Source organism: Rhinoderma darwinii, chromosome 1 (genome assembly GCF_050947455.1).
Source record: "Rhinoderma darwinii isolate aRhiDar2 chromosome 1, aRhiDar2.hap1, whole genome shotgun sequence".
NCBI classification, from domain to species: domain Eukaryota; kingdom Metazoa; phylum Chordata; class Amphibia; order Anura; family Rhinodermatidae; genus Rhinoderma; species Rhinoderma darwinii.
The window spans coordinates 647,721,062-647,738,762 of NC_134687.1; the positions used below are offsets into that span (position 1 = coordinate 647,721,062).

Here is a 17,701-nt window from a genome sequence, read left to right on the forward strand (position 1 = left end):
TTCTCAGAGCCGTCACCACATGGAATAAAGGGGTATTCCCAACACGGACATTTCTCCCCAGGATAAGCCAGGAATGTCTGATGGATGCGGCTCCACCTCTGGCCGTGCTCGGCTGTTTCTGGACCTCCTATACAAGTGAATGGAGAGAGTCGTGCACATGTGTGGTCACCTCTCCATTCATTCTCCACCTGGATGTAGTCATCACCTCACCAGGCGGGTCGGGGGACCCCCGTTCTCCACATAGAGGTGGGACCCCCATATATCGGACATTTATGGCATATCTCTCAGGTGAGAAGACATTTCCCCCCAGACAATGAAGACCTGACTTCTGACAACCTGACACATGGCGGATACTGGGGAGACATTGCTGACATCTCACAAGACATGGTGTACGGGTAAAGTTTTTAGTCATGAACAAAAAATAAACACGATAAAAAAAAAAACTGAAAAAGGGGACGACAAGCCGTAACTCCGCTCCATCCACGGAAAATAAAAAAGTTCTGGCTGAGAATTTGGCGACACAAAACAATTTTTTTTTTAACAATTTGTGTTTTCTTTGTAAATGCCGCACATCAAGAAAAACTATAGAAATTTGGTGTCGCCGTAACCGTATTGACCTGCAAAATAATGAAAATGACGTTTTTACCAACACTGTGAACGCTATAAACTCTAAGGGTATGTTCACACGCTGAGAGGCAGTTACGTGTGAAAAGACAGACTGTTAACAGCTGCCTCGTTTCACACGTAAAAGCTCCTCCTCGTAATTTACGAGGCGTCTGAGACGCTCGTAAACCTTGAGCCGTGCTTCATTGATTTCAATGAAGAACGGCTCAAATTACGTGGCAAAGAAGTGCCCTGCACTTCTTTGCCGAGGCAGTAAATTTACGGGTCGTCGTTTGACAGCTGTCAAACGACGACTCGTAAATAACAGGTCGTCTGCACAGTACGTCGGCAAACCCATTCAAATGAATGGGCAGATGTTTGCCGACGTATTGTAGCCCTATTTTCAGACGTAAAACGAGGCATAATACGCCTCGTATACGTCTGAAATTTGGCCGTGTGAACATACCCTAAACCGAAAATACATTGGAGGAATCCCATTTCCCCCACATAGAGGTTTTGCAGTTGCAGTGAGATTATGTGATACTTTATATGACGCCCCGAAAAACTACAACTCGTCCGGCAGAATCTAATCCTCGCACCGCGAGACTGACAGAGAAACCAGAACGTTATAGATCTGAGAAGACGGAGAGGGAAACTAAACTGTCCTGGTGGTGAAGGGGTTAACCTGCGGTGCGGATTATAGACACGCAGGATATCGCATTGTTCCCAGAATCCTCTGCGGCTCCACCACGTGTTCACAGCAACGCTGCAGGTTACACATATATAAAAGAAGGCGTCATGTGACCCCTGCAGCCAATCACAGGCTGGAGAGGTCACATGTCATTATAGGGGTCACCTGGACACAGCTGGAAGAGCAGGGACGTGTTGCTATGGTAACGCTGGGAGAGGTGAGGATCGGCCTGGTTGTATTTCTGTAGTAGATATTCGGGAGGATTATACGTCCACCATTTTGGGTGAACATTCGGCCAGATTTCCTTGCTCAATGATTGACAGCTCTCTGTATACACACTCATACAGGGGTGACTGTCTGATAACAGAGAAAACACCCGACCAACACTGCTCTCAACCTCATACACGGCAATAGCGGAAGTACCTGTGATGACGTCACCACCACGTGACCAGGGCACGAGGGGTGGAGCTTATCAGTGGAGAGAAGTAGTGGATGAAGGACCTGTGACGATGATCACATGACATGGGGGCGGAGCTCCTGTTCTGCATAAAATTATGATGAACACGTTGCATTGAGGGGCGGAGTTCTATGAGGGGGCCGGGCTATTCATCCTCTCAACTGATAATCTTCTCCCCATGTCACATGGTGGTGACGTCATCATAGGTCCTTCAGCTGTTGCCGTGTATGAGGTAGAGAGCAGCGCTGGTCGGGTGTACATGACTTCCGGTCACCGCTGTTGTTTAGTATTCGCTCTATCAGTCAGGAGATTTCCCATGATGCAGTAGTAAGGTAAGGTTACATGAGGTCATTTCTGTCCGGTTTTGGTGCGTTTTTGTCCGGCACAGTGTTGGTGATTATTATTATTTATTTTAAGGGCTGTAAGTATGAAATACAGGAGGGTTTAACCCCTTGGTGACATCAGATCTATAGTATTATGTTGTACGTGCGCCGTCACACTAGAAGGAGCGGAGCCTGCACCGTACACGACTTCTCACAGCCGCCGGAAACTGCCAAGATCGGAGACGGCGCAAGCCCGGCAGCTTAACCCCTCAGATGCCGTGATTAATAGTGACCACGGTATCTGATCAGTTATAGATAGCGGCTTCCTCTGTCCTCCGAAGAAACTGTGCGATGCCGACCGGTTACCATAGTAATAAGTTTTTTTGTTTGTTTACAATAAGTGATGTAACCATTAAAAATAACGTAATCGCTACATCAGTTAATGTCCAAATTATTAAAATACCAAGTTATAACCCACATGTAAACGTCTCTGTTTTTGGTCGTCGCGCTTCTCCAACTTATGGAATAAAATGTCCCCAACAAAATCCACATCTCGCTCCATAAAACCCCTCACACCGCGCAATCACCGGAAATATAAACCCCCCTCACACCGCGCAATCACCGGAAATATAAACCCCTCACACCGCGCAATCACCGGAAATATAAAACCCCTCACACCGCGCAATCACCGGAAATATAAACCCCTCACACCGCGCAATCACCGGAAATATAAAACCCCTCACACCGCGCAATCACTGGAAATATAAAACCCCTCACACCGCGCAATCACCGGAAATATAAACCCCCTCACACCGCGCAATCACCGGGAATATAAAACCCCTCACACCGCGCAATCACCAGAAATATAAACCCCTCACACCCCGCAATCACCGGAAATAAAAAACCGCGCAATCACCGGAAATATAAACCCCTCACACCGCGCAATCACCGGGAATATAAAACCCCTCACACCGCGCAATCACCGGAAATATAAAACCGCGCAATCACCGGAAATATAAACCCCTCACACCGCGCAATCACCGGAAATATAAACCCCTCACACCGCGCAATCACTGGAAATATAAACCCCTCACACAGCGCAATTACCGGAAATATAAACCCCCCACACCGCGCAATCACCAGAAATATAAACCCCTCACACCGCGCAATCACCGGAAATATAAACCCCCCCACACCGCGCAATCACCGGAAATATAAACCCCTCACACCGCGCAATCACCGGAAATATAAACCCCCTCACACCGCGCAATCACCGGAAATATAAACCCCTCACACCGCGCAATCACCGGAAATATAAAACCCCTCACACCGCGCAATCACCAGAAATATAAACCCCTCACACCGCGCAATCACCGGAAATATAAAACCCCTCACACCGCGCAATCACTGGAAATATAAAACCCCTCACACCGCGCAATCACCGGAAATATAAACCCCCTCACACCGCGCAATCACCGGGAATATAAAACCCCTCACACCGCGCAATCACCAGAAATATAAACCCCTCACACCCCGCAATCACCGGAAATATAAAACCGCGCAATCACCGGAAATATAAACCCCTCACACCGCGCAATCACCGGGAATATAAAACCCCTCACACCGCGCAATCACCGGAAATATAAAACCGCGCAATCACCGGAAATATAAACCCCTCACACCGCGCAATCACCGGAAATATAAACCCCTCACACCGCGCAATCACCGGAAATATAAACCCCTCACACCGCGCAATCACCGGAAATATAAACCCCCTCACACCGCGCAATCACCGGAAATATAAACCCCCCCACACCGCGCAATCACGGGAAATATAAAACCCCTCACGCCGCGCAATCACCGGAAATATAAACCCCTCACACCGTGCAATCACCGGAAATATAAACCCCCTCACACCGCGCAATCACCGGAAATATAAAACCCTTCACACCGCGCAATCACCGGAAATATAAACCCCTCACACCGCGCAATCACCGGAAATATAAAACCCCTCACACCGCGCAATCACCGGAAATATAAACCCCTCACACCGCGCAATCACCGGAAATATAAAACCCCTCACACCGCGCAATCACCGGAAATATAAACCCCCTCACACCGCGCAATCACCAGAAATATAAACCCCCCCACACACCGCGCAATCACCTGAAATATAAACCCCTCACACCGCACAATCACCGGAAATATAAAACCCCCCACACCGCGCAATCACCGGAAATATAAACCCCCTCACACCGCGCAATCACCGGAAATATAAACCCCCTCACACCGCGCAATCACCGGAAATATAAAACCCCTCACACCGCGCAATCACCGGAAATATAAAACCCCTCACACCGGGCAATCACCGGAAATATAAACCCCTCACACCGCGCAATCATTGGAAATATAAAACCCCTCACACACCGAGCAATCACCGGAAATATAAACCCCCCACACCGCGCAATCACCGGAAATATAAACCCCCCACACCGCGCAATCACCGGAAATATAAAACCCGTCACACCGCGCATTCACCGGAAATATAAACCCCCTCACACCGCGCAATCACCGGAAATATAAAACCCCTCACACCGCGCAATCACCGGAAATATAAACCACTCACACCGCGCAATCACCGGAAATATAAATCCCCTCACACCGCGCATTCACCGGAAATATAAACCTCCTCACACCGCGCAATCACCGGAAATATAAACCTCCTCACACCGCGCAATCACCGGAAATATAAAACCCCTCACACCGCGCAATCACCGGAAATATAAACCCCCTCACGCCGCCCAGTCACCGGAAATGTAAAACCCCTCGCACCGCCCAGTCACCGGAAATGTAAAACCCCTCGCACCGCCCAGTCACCGGAAATGTAAAACCCCTCGCACCGCCCAGTCACCGGAAATGTAAAACCCCTCGCACCGCCCAGTCACCGGAAATGTAACCCCCCCCCCCACACCGCGCAATCACCGGAAATGTAACCCCCCCACCCACACTGCGCAATCACCGGAAATGTAACCCCCCCCCACACCGCGCAATCACCGGAAATGTAACCCCCCCCCCCCCACACCGCGCAATCACCGGAAATATAAAACCCCCTGTTCTTTCCTCGTAGAAGATAAATATATAAATTTGTTGTTGCCGTAATCGCCGGAGAATAAAGGTAATAAGTCATTTTTATCGCATGGTGAACGCGGCAAAATCGCGAAACCCAAAAAACAACAGGAGTCGCTGTTTTTTCCGCTGTTCCACCCCACAGTTTTTTTTGCTGTTTCCCAGTACATTATAGGGGACATAAAACGGGTTTTCTACGATCGGACAACTGATGACCTCCACCGGGTAGGTTATCAGAATATGATCTGTGGGGGTCCGACACCCGGACCCCGCACCGTACAGCTGCCTCCGGGCACCAGACATCCATGCTGAAAGCAGATTCTCCGGTCACGGAATAGCCATTCGCTTCCGGCTCCAACTACTGTATACCGTTCAAAACATCCGGCAGCCGGAGCAGCTGGTCGGTGCGGGGTCCGGGTGTCGGACCGCCGCAATCATATACTGATGACCTCATATCCCGCACAAGACTTGTACTCATACGGCTATGTCAAAATAAAAAAAAGTTCTGGCTTTTGGAAGGTGGGAGGGAAAATGAAAATTGGCTGTGTGTCCAAGGGGTTAAGTATATAACAAGAGACCATAAACATTAATGAATGACAGACTGGTTTAGAAGGAGAGACCCTGCCCGCGTAGACTACACTCTACAAGAGAAGGAGAGACCCTGCCCGCGTAGACTACACTCTACAAGAGAAGGAGAGACCCTGCCCGCGTAGACTACACTCTACAAGAGAAGGAGAGACCCTCCCCGCGTAGACTACACTCTACAAGAGAAGGAGACAGTAGGTGAGGGTAGAAGCTGGTCATCCGGTGGAGTAGTGGCAGCTGGGTTATTTCAGGGTGTAAGCTTTTCTGGAGAGGGGGTGTTCAGGTTACTAGTGAAGGTTTGGATAGTAGGAGAGATCTGCTGTGTTTATTTAAAGAGTACCAGAGTATGGGGGATGCACGGGAGAAATCTTCTCGACGATGATGTGAGGAACAGATAAAAGGCGAGCAAAAAAGATCTTGTGGGGACCGGAGATTAGGTGTGGGGAGGTGTCGGGAGATGAGGGCAGAGATGTATGGAGGGGACAGTTTCTGCATCTAATGTTTTCTGGTAGATTAGGGCACAGGTGTAAGGAGGGGACAGGTCGTGAACAGGAGATTACTTGTGGGTAGGTAACTGGAGATTAGAGCAGAGCTGTATGGATGGGCACATGTAGTGGACCGGAGATTACATGTGGGTAGGTATCGGGAGATTAGGGCAGAGATGTATGGAGGGGACAGGTTGTGGACAGGATATTACGTGTGGGTAGGTATCGCAATTAGGTCAGAGATGTATGGTGGGGACAGGATGTTGACAGCCTTGCATGTAATTTTTAAGATTTTGAACTTCATTTAGTAGGCTTTGGGTAGCCAGTGACCACAGAGGTGGAGTGAAGGGAGATGTAGATTTACCCTTAGGCTGGGTTCACATACCCTATTTACGGACGTAATTCGGGCGTTTTAGCCTCGAATTACGTCCGAAAATACGGCTCCAAAGCGTCGGCACACATCTGCCCATTCATTTTAAATGGGTTTTACGATGTACTGTGCCGACGGTCATTTTTTTTTTACGTGCCTGCGTCAAAGAAGTGCCTGTCACTTCTTGAGACGTAATTGGAGCCGTTTTCCATTGACTCCATGGAAAAACAGCTCCAATTACGTCCGCAATGGACGCTGCGAAAAACGCCTGCACATGCCATTACGTCTGAAATTCCGGAGCTGTTTTCTCCTGAAAATCGATTCGTAATTTCAGGCGTAACGGAGGCTGCCGTGTGAACGTACCCTTACAGCAAATTTGAGAATGGGCAGTGGTGCAATAGTGTTAGATGGGAAGCCACAGAGAAGGATGTTGAAGTTGTCTAGACAGTAGATGATGAGGGCATATATACTAGCATTTTTGTCTGTTCGAGGGTGAGGAAAGACTGACACCGACAGGGTTTTTGAGGTGGAGGCAGCAAGAAGTCGTATGCCCTTGGCTGTGCCGTTTGAAGTTAAGGGTTATCCCAATACAGCGGACCTGTGAGACGGGGAAAAGTGTGGAGCCATTAACGGTGATTGATAGTTCTGGTAAGGGTATGTGCACACGGTAGCAGGCTTTTACGTCTGAAATGACAGACTGTGTTCAGGAGAAAACAGCTGCCTCTATTCAGCCGTAATTGCTCCTCCTCGCATTTTGCGAGGCTTCTCTGACAGCCGTAAATTTTGAGCTGTGCTTCATTGAGTTCAATGAACGGCTCAAATTACGTCTGAAAGAAGTGTCCTGCACTTCTTTTGACGAGGCTGTATTTTTACGCGTCGTCGTTTGACAGCTGTCAAACGACGACGCGTAAATGACAGGTCTGTACGTCGGAAAACCCATTCAAATGAATGGGCAGATGTTTGCCGACGTATTGTAGCCTTATTTTCAGACGTAAAACGAGGCATAATACGCCTAGTTTACGTCTGAAAATAGGTCGTGTGAACCCAGCCTAAGAGGGTTGAGTGAAATGGGGTAAAGATGCGGTTTTTTTTCATGTTGATATTTAGGAAGCGGGAGGTGAAGGAGGAGATGACTGTTAGGGTATGTGCACACACACTAATTACGTCCGTAATTGACGGACGTATTTCGGCCGCAAGTAGTGGACCGAACTCAGTGCAGGGAGCCGGGCTCCTAGCATCATACATATGTACGATGCTAGGAGTCCCTGCCTCTCCGTGGAACTACTGTCCCGTACTGAAAACATGATTACAGTACGGGACAGTTGTCCTGCAGAGAGGCAGGGACTCCTAGCATCGTATATAACTATGATGCTAGGAGCCCGGCTCCCTGCACTGTGTGCGGTCCGGTACTTGCGGCCGAAATACGTCCGTAACTTACGGACGTAATTAGTGTGTGTGCACATACCCTTATACTCTCTAGTTAGCAGGGAGGTCACCAAGACCAGAAAAGTAAATCTGACCAAAGATACTGAGAACATTGAGGACACTAACAGAGGGAGGGTGGGACGAGGAGGAGGAGGAGGAGGTGGTGGTGTGTGAGTGGGAGATACTAAATAGTAAATAAAGATAATATTTGTTATTACAAACAGTAATCACTCTTAGGCTAGGTTCACACAGAGTTTTTTGCAGGAAGAAAATCTGCCTCAAAATTCAGTTTGGAATTTTGAGGCAGATTTTGCTCTGCCTGCACGCCGATTTTTCGCGTAGTTTTTCGCCCGTGGCAATTGAGCGCCTCTGGTAAAAAACGCTGCAAAATACACTTTCTCTGCCTCCCAATGATGTCAATGGGAGGTCAGAGACGTAAACGCCCGAAGATAGGGCATGTCGGAAAAAACGGCTCGCGGGAAAATCAAAATGGGAGGCATTTTCGGATGTTTTTTGACGCCTTTTCCGACGCAGTTTCCGTGTCAAAAAACTCAGTGTAATCTGACCCTAACATATAAAATACACCAAACACCTTAAATAATCACAGTATAATAGTGTATCCCAATACACATAACTTAATGTATACTAAATACACTGACACTACACATGGTACAGTATAAACAAGGTATTACAATCCTAATCTATACCACCACCTACTTACCTAAACATTACATATATACGTTGCGTTACAATACATACACAAGTTACGTTGTAATTCTTACACGCTAACTATTTCTGTCCCACTCCCTCCTAATATAACTGGCCCTGTACACTAAGCGTTAATCAGGTAAAGGGTTAACATTGGGAAGGGTTAAACGTAATGTGAGGGTTCAAGGGTTAACCAGGGATACAACGGGATGAGCAGGTCAGCAAGGGTTAAGTTAGGGACTTGGGGAAGCAAGGGATAACTCAGGGACTGCAAGGGTTATTCGGGGACAGCAAGGGGAGACGGAGAGAGAGGGTTAAGTGTAGCTATTGCTACACTTGATACTTAGTGTGTTATTGGTGAAGCAGGAGCCGGAGACTGGAGCAGGTGAGCTGACGGTGGTGTGGGAGGCAGGCAGGTCCCAGCTGCTCCTCGTCGGTGGAGTGGTGAGGTAGTTTGCTTTCGGTGGTATGGTAACAGGACCCAGCTACTGAGCGCACCGACGCAGGGCTATTTAAACCCTGCCGGTACACTCGTAGCGGGGCGAGAGGCGCTCGTACCCGGCTAGCATGGGTCGGCATGGTGATAACATCACACGAGAGCGCGTGTGCGGCGTGTGGGAAATTTAAAATCGACAGGAGATCAAAGCACTACCTCATGTTTCCATCACTTCCAAACAAAGCTGGACAATAACGAATTGTCCTCCCTTGTTGTGAAGCCGGCGCTCATGACCAGGACTGGCTCATGAGAAACGAAAACACACACACACACACACACACACACACACTGTTGCTCGCTAGCAGTGTGAATATAGTAGCCAAGGACACAGGGTAGCTTCAGTTGTCAAGGCTTAGTTTATTTAAGAAACCAGAAAAATAAAGTCCAACTTAAAGCAGCTTTCTTCATTAGAATATCATAAGCAGTAAATCATAACACAAACATCCTCACTCAGGCAAGCGGTTATAAATAAACCAGGTTGGTCTCACTGTTTGTGTGGTAGGGGTATAGCAGAAGTTCTCAGCTACAAAGCTTGTCCAGCCTGCAGCCAGCATAACATGTGCAGCTCTAGTACAACACACTCCTCCCTGTTACTCAGCTTCCAGTCCTCTCTCTCCACCTCACACACCATGCTCTATCTGTTTTCCTAGATTGAAGACAGGTGGAAAACCATCAATGGAGTATGGGATTGACCTTCCTACCCAAGTCAAACTTAAATCCTGGACCCCAAATACCAGGATCTACATCACTGAAGCAATCAACCTAAGTGACACATACACATTATCCAGGACTTTTCCTCCTGGATTATTACAATATATTAGGGGACAATTCCCTTTACAATCCCCCTTTTGTTGGGGACTCGACATTGCAATTTGGGGAAGTGTTTGTGTGGTTGTATTTACCCCCCTCAACCTCCCTGGTTACTGGTAATGGTCTGAGATTGAAGTAAGTATACTTTTGGACTTAGGTACTCGACATAACACATCCTCAAGCACACCCTCCTGCCAGTCCTCAGACTCAGGAGTCTAGTGTCCAAAGAAACTGAACCTCATAATAGTCCATAGAACGAAGTTGAAACAAAACCTCAAAGTCTGTAACAAACTCAAAGTTCTGGATCTTCTTCTTTCTTAGATCTTGATCTTTCTTTATGGATATTTTCCTCTTTAGCGGCGTCAGCAGGTCTTTCCAGATTCCGATCCAATTTTACCATGCCGACCCGTGTAAGGCTACTTGTGCCCTCACACGGTCAGCATTGGAATGGCTTAGCCCGCTTTTCGACAACTTTTGTATGTAATCCGTTACTTTTCCAAACCTTTCTAACATCTTAATTGAAGACAAAACAATCTTTGTGGGCCGATATGCAGATCTCTATCATGACAGGTTAACATCCCTGAGAGAGAGGTGATGTCTCAGTACCCAGGAATCTAATTATGGGGCGGAGCATCGCCTTCCATTTCCCCTCTAAAATTCAATCCATCATCGAATGGACCATACCAGTTCCAAGTTTGAGGTGGCAATTACCTACAAGGATGTGTGTGTACCTTACCTGTCCCTAAGGGTTCCTACACACTACCCTATCATACAAACAAAGTGTAAAATAACCAAACATACAAAAATATTCCCCCCCAAACCATAGGTATATGTACATATAGAGATTCATGCTCAAACAGCATCTCTCAGTACTCCTCCATAAACACATGTAACGTACACATGTAAATGGGGTGACTACAGGCTGTAACTATATACCCACCTACACGTATATAATCACTCATTGTGGGACAGGCATGTCCTCGCTGAGTATGCCTGTTGCGGACACATATCAACACCTAGCATGTCTATATGTACACCTTGAAAGTTTTTGTACGACCCATTGATTCAGATTTGCACTTTACAAATACACATATATACACACACACACACGATAAACAATTCTGGGTCGCAGGAGTGTATTATTATGTCATTAAAGAGGCTCTGTCACCACATTAGAAGTGTCCTATCTCCTACATAATCGGATCGGTGCTATAATGTAGATAACAACAGTGGTTTTTATTTTGAAAAATGATCATTTTTGAGCAAGTTATGAACCATTTTAGATTTATGCTAATTACTTTCTTAATAGACAACTGGGTGTTTTTTAACTTTTTACCAAGTGGGCGTTGTAAAGAGAGGTGTCTGATGCTGACCAATCCGTGTCATACACTTCTCTTCGTTCATGCTTAGCTGTACTCACAGCACAGCGTGATCTCACGAGATCACGCTGTGCTGTCACTTACTCCCACTTTAACTTTACCGAAGTGTCTTGAGAGTGAATAGACATTGCCTCCAGCCATGATGCGATGTCTATTCACACTCCCGACACTTCGGTAAAATTTCTGTGGGACTTCCAGCATAGCGTGATCTTGCGAGATCACGCTGTGCTGTCACTACAGCTAAGCCTCAATCAAGAGAAGTGTATGACGCTGATTGGGTAGCGTCATACACTTGTCTTTACAACGCCCACTTGGTAAAAATTAAAAAAATGCCCAGTTGTCTATTAAGAAAGTAATTAGCATAAATCTAAAATTGTTCATAACTTGCTCAAAGATGATCATTTTTCAAAATAAAAACCACTGTTATCTACATTGCAGCGCCGATCAGATTACGTCGGAGATGGGGCACTTCTAATGTGGTGACAGAGCCTCTTTAAACCCCGTCTATGAATATATTCATGGCTTTCTGCTTGACCTCGTTGTGCTTGGTCGACCAGTCCTTTCATTGGTCTGTACACGACTAACAGTCCATGAGTACTACGAGAATGAGAAGGATTATCACCAGCTGGATGACCAAATTAAAGAAGGAAGTGGCCTTGATGGGAGAGCTTGTTTGGATATAGTCCCAAGACACTTCTGAGTCCGTCTCAAGGCTGTTTACAATTCCTGTGACCTTCATTGTGTCATGTTCCAACTTAATGGTGGCTCGATGTTGGAAATCTTCAGTTTCTCCACGACATCCTCTTCCTCACTGAAGTCTAGCAGGAGCTTTCTCGGTTCGATGCCAAACCCAAGAGGAATTGTATGGAGTCTCACAGGGGTGTATAGACTGATGTCAAGCCTCTTTTCAGGAGTCACTGGAGTTCTTCCCTTCTGATCGACCACATCAATGCCTAATAGGGGATTAATGGTACAATATGCTCCTGGGAGAAGTATGCCTCTTTCGGTGCAGTTATTCGCGTGGATGGTATATGAAGCATTCTGCATTTGATACCAGCACCAATATCCTTGACCCATGTCTTGAGGAGGGCTTTGGATTAGCCTTCATATCACAGGACCGCCCTGGGTATCCCAACACTGGTGTAGGTCAGGATATCAGAGGGGAGCTATGGATGAAGTACTGTTTTTGTGGTTCTTAGATTTGTGGAACTATATCCCTGTCTTACCAAACCCATTATCTTAAAATCAAGATATTGTTGTAATGCCAGGGGTTACCTCCCCGTGTCCAAATTTTCCTAAGGGAACACTCCAGTTAACACAAAAGAATCAGCCATACTTTTATTCACTGTATTTAATTGCACTCGCATTAGGCCTCAGATGAAGTTGTTACCTGTCTGAACCCCCCAGGTCTAGGTGCACAGTATAACATAAAACACTACACCGTGAACTTATGTTACCTGCCTGCACCTTTCTACCTGAGTTAATAGTATAATAACAATTTCAACAATATCCTAATAGAGAGCAATTAAAACATTGGGCGCAAATACACAACTATCCAATGGTTGATTCTCCAGTTGTTTTTCTGGTGTGGTTTTCTAATTATGCATTATAAATACTGGCAACGCCTATATAGTATAAATATCCAGGATAGCTCGGGATACAGGTAGCAGGAACGGGAAACACTGGGAACTGGAAGACACTAGGAGACCATTTGCAGAGACAAACTAGGGTAACGACAACAAAGCACAGGCAAGGCAGGAAGGGGCTGGGTCGTCCTTATAGTCCAGGGTGCTCATGGGCTAATTTGGCACTTAACTCAGGTGCGCTCGCTGGCCCTTTAAGAGCGGGCACGAGCGTACCCTATGGGACCCGGCCAGAAGAAGCGGAGGTGAGCGCTGGCGTCTCCTGAGGAGGAGATGGGGGCCAGCACTCATAGATCAATGGCTGCGCCCGTCAGGAGATGAGTGAGCCTGACGACCCGCAGCCATGGGCATGACAGTATTCCCCCCTCTTACACCCCCTCCTCTTGGGGCCAGATCGAGAGAGAAACTTCTTCAGGAGGGTAGGGGTATTGAGGTTCTCTCCTGGCTCCCAGGACCTCTCTTCAGGACCATACCCCCTCCAATCCACCAAATAAAAGGTTCTTCCAGTTTGGAACTGTTTCCCCAGCGGAGGATTCTTCTTCTGTCAGCCAAACGCACAAAAGTCCTCCCTGGGGGAATGTCTCTAAGGGTATGTTCACACGCTTAACAAAAAACGTCTGAAAAATACGGAGCTGATTTCAGAGAAAGCCGCCTCTGATTTTCAGGCGTTTTTGAAGCGGAGAATGAAATTTGGAGCTTCTTTTGAGGCTTCTTTTCAGACGTTTTTTGAGGCGTTTTTCATAGTGTTCAATCAGCTCCAAAAAACGCCTCAAGAAGTGACCTGCTATTTTGCATATTTTTACGCTCCGTTTTTTGACAGCGAATCGTAAAATAAATGCTCGTGGGAACAGAACGTCGTAATTCCCATTGAAAGCAATGGGCAGATGTTTGTAGGCATATTAGGGGTGTTTTTTCAGGCGGAATTTGAGGCGTAAAACTTCCTCCTTGAGGCCTTGATCCGAGATGATGTAACCCAGGAAGGGTAGAGCATCTCTTTCAAACACGCACTTCTCCAACTTGGCGTACAGGTGATTCTCCCTTAACTGCAACAAAACTTGACGGACGTGTCTCTGGAGAAAAAATCAAGATGGACCACAACACAAACATAGAGGAGGTCACGGAAGATGTCATTAACGAACTCTTGGAAAACCGCGGCAGCATTACACAGGCCAAAGGGCATTACTAGATATTCATAGTGTCCGTCATGGGTGTTAAATGCCGTCTTCCATTCGTCACCCTGGATCTGAATTAGGTTGTAAGCACCCGTGGGTCTAGCTTCGAAAAAATCTTAGCTCCTTGTATATGATCAAACAGATCAGAAATAAATGGCAATGGATATCTATTTTTTACAGTGATCCGGTCGAGACCCCGGTAGTCGATGCAAGGACGCAGAGAACCATCCTTTTTTCTTGACTATGTAGAACCTGGCTCCAGCCCGGGAGGAAGACTTCTGTACGAAACCACAAAGTTCTCCTTAACATAGGCGGACATGGACAGAGTCTCTGGCAAGGAGAGAGGATGTACCCTTCTACCACGGGGAAGGGATGCACCAGCTCGATAGGACATTCATACGACCGTTGTGGGGGCAGCGTCTCCGCCTCTTTCTTGCTGAAGACATCCGAGAATTCAGAATAATGACAAGGCAATCCTGCCAAGGACTGAGGCTGAGCCGAACGAATCTGTACCAGGCAGCGGATGAGACACTCGGAACCCCACTGGAGAACCTCTCCAGAATTCTAGTCCAGGACTGCGGCATGTAGTCGGAGCCAGGGCAGGCCCATCAGCACAGGGTTGATGGCTTTAGCCAGGACAAAAAACGAGATGAGCTCGGAATGGAGGGCTCCTACTTGGAGCGTCAGTGGCTTTGTCACAGCTACAACTGGGTCTGGCAGAGGTAGTCCGTTCACAGAGGCAACCATCAAAGGCCTCTCCAGAGGGATTGTGGGCAATTGGAGAAGATCCACCAGGTCTCTTCAAATGAAATTAGCAGCAGAGCCAGAGTCCAGATAAGCAAAGACCCGGTGTGTTTTTTCGCCGGACACTATGGTCACGGGAATGTACAATTTAGACAAAAGTCCTTCTTTACCCAGGGTTGTCTCTCCCACCAACCCTAGGTTCTGGGGCCTTTGGGGGCACAGACGCACAAGATGGCCTCTGAGGCCGCAATATAGACAGAGTCCTGAGGTGCATCTGCGTTGTCTCTCCTGGGTAGACCGCTTAAACTGGTCCATCCTCACAGACCCCTTTGGAGGATCAGCATATGAGGACAGCAGGGGTTGCTGCAAAGTAGGAACCGGGCTATGGATTTGTCCCTCCTGACGATATTCTTGGAACGGTTCTCGGATCCTTCTATCAATCCGGGCGGCCAGAAGGATGAGGTCATTCAGGGTAGACGGTAGATCTCGGGCAGCAAGCTCGTCCTTAATCTCAGGAGACAGTCCCTGCCAGAATATAGCCACCAGGGCCTCATTGTTCCACAGCAAGTCTCCCACCGGGGTGCGGAAGTGGATGGCGTACTCTCCCACGGGGGTGTCCCTCTAGTGTAGATTCAGCAAGGAGGCGGCTGCAGACGAGTCTCGTCCAGGCTCCTCAAACACCGTACAAAATGTCCGTAGGAACCCCTGGAAGTCACGGGTCTCTGGTCCTGGTCTCTCCCAGACAAGGTTCGCCCATGCAAGGGCCCTGTCAGTGAGGAGAGACACTTGCGGTGTCAGACAAAAATGCCCTTGCCTATAGACTAAACTGGATCTGGCACTGGTTCAAAAATCCATGGCAGGTCTTGGCGTCTCCATCATAGCGGTCAGGAAGCGGCAAAGATAATCGAGGATCATCACTGCAAGGAGGTGTAGTCTGAGGATCTGTACTGCCAGAAGGTGTCGTAGGAGGAATGGCAGCTTGCACATCCAGCCGATGTGCAATAATGTTCAATGCATGGAGGAGTTGGTCCAGTCGAGACAGGAGGTCTAGCATATCCACCCACATCTCTTGTGACGTCATCATGGTCTTGGATTGAGCAGCGGGGTCCATGGCCTGAGCTTACTGTTAAGTTAGGTACGTGGACCCACTGGACCGTACCGCCTTAACGGTATGGCAGCTGGCCAACAGGACACAAGTCAAGGTCTTTAGTTCGTATAGGTGTACCTGAGGTAGCTTCGGACAGTAGCAAGGCAGGCTCGAAAGGGACTTTGGCAGCAGGCAGACACCAGGCGTGTGTAACAGGACAGGTGTGGTAGACGGCACAGCACGACTCCAACTTGATACAGCACTTGACCAGGATAGTACAGGATACAGGTAGCAGGAACGGGAAACACTGGGAACTGGAAGACACTAGGAGACCATTTGCAGAGACAAACTAGGGTAACGACAACAAAGTTCAGGCAAGGCAGGAAGGGACTGGGCCCTTCTTATAGTTCAGGCTGCTCATGGGCTAATTTGGCAATTAACTCAGGTGTGCGCACTGGCCTTTTAAGAGCGGGCACAAGCGTGCTCGCGCACCCTACGGAACCTGGCCAGAAGAAGCTGAAGTGAGCGCTGGCGTCTCCTGAGGAAGAGATGGGGGCCAGCGCTCACAGATCCATGTCTGCGTCCGTCAGGAGATGAGTGAGCCTGCGGCCATGGGCATGACAGGTTCGCTGTTCTCATTTCTATCCTGTATCAAGCCTTAAATAAAATTGTGTTACTCGTCTGAACTTCAATAGTTCTAGGCGCACAGAATAACCCAACACTATACCGTGTCCGTACGTTACCTGTCCACGCCTATCTGTAATTCACGTTTTAACACAATTTTATTGTACAAAACACAGAAATAAATTGAAAACAGTTTGGGCTTGCTCGCCATAGGTACAGGGGTGGAGTAATAGCGGAGTTCACATACTCGTGTCACCCACTATTGCTAGCTCCTTTTTATATCAGGATCACTTGGGTTATGCCTAGTTCCCCTACCTTTTTCTTATAGTAACGTCGATCTAATTGCTTTGCTGCTAGGGAATAAGACCGTTTAGTAAATAAAGATATTTATTATTACAAACCGTAATCACTCTTACATATAAAATACACCAAACACAGTAAATAATCACAGTATAATATCAGTGTATCGCAATACACATAACTTAATGTGTACTGTATACACGGACACTACACGTGGTACAGTATAAACAAGGTATCACAATCCTAATCTATACCACCACCCCCTAACCTAAACATACATACATACGTTGCGTTACAATACATACACAAGTTACGTTGTAATTCTGACACGCTCACTATTTTTGTCCCTCTCCCTCCTAATATAGCTGGCCCTGTACACAAAGGGTTAATCAGGTAAAGGGTTAACAATGGGAAGGATTAAACGTAATGTGAGGGTTCAAGGGTTAACCAGGGATGCAACAGGGGATGAGCAGGTCAGCAAGGGTTAATTTAGGGACTATGGGGAAGCAAGGGTTAACTCAGGGACAGCAAGGGTTACTTAGGGACAGGAAGGGTTACTCAGGGATAGCAAGGGGAGACGGAGAGAGAGGGTTAAGTGCCGCTGTTGCTACACCTGATATTTAGCGTGTCGTTGGTGAAGCAGGAGCCGGAGAGATTCGCAAGGCAGGAGACT

The 17,701-nt window shown here is 47.5% G+C and overlaps 1 protein-coding gene across 1 annotated transcript in view; it reads left to right on the forward strand.

Annotated features, from left to right (window-relative positions):
- The first annotated feature begins 1,988 nt into the window (after positions 1-1,988).
- LOC142657031 (uncharacterized) overlaps positions 1,989-17,701 on the forward strand; it is a 58,346-nt gene continuing 42,633 nt past the window's right edge. The window contains exon 1 of the mRNA XM_075832110.1: positions 1,989-2,083. The gene's annotated coding sequence lies outside the window, so the exon portion shown is untranslated. The remainder of the gene's footprint in view (positions 2,084-17,701) is intronic.